This window comes from Penaeus monodon, chromosome 33, assembly GCF_015228065.2.
Source record: "Penaeus monodon isolate SGIC_2016 chromosome 33, NSTDA_Pmon_1, whole genome shotgun sequence".
Lineage (NCBI taxonomy): Eukaryota > Metazoa > Arthropoda > Malacostraca > Decapoda > Penaeidae > Penaeus > Penaeus monodon.
This window is the reverse complement of record NC_051418.1, coordinates 10,587,697-10,587,909: the sequence shown is the minus strand read 5'-3', so window position 1 is coordinate 10,587,909 and position 213 is coordinate 10,587,697.

Sequence of the window (213 nt, the reverse complement as noted above, 5' to 3'; positions counted from 1 at the left end):
TTTTTTAAAAAAAAAAAAAGGGGGAGAGGAAAAAAAAAAATATTTTTATACACAGTGTCACATGATATGCTGTAATTTTTTGGGGGGTGAAAACAAAGTATTGATTCCTCCCGTTATCATTATGCTCTCATGTGACTGTTGCCCACAGCCTAGCATACGATTTTGTAGATTCTTGAATGCTTTACAATTTTTCTTGTGATGATGGATCAGCTG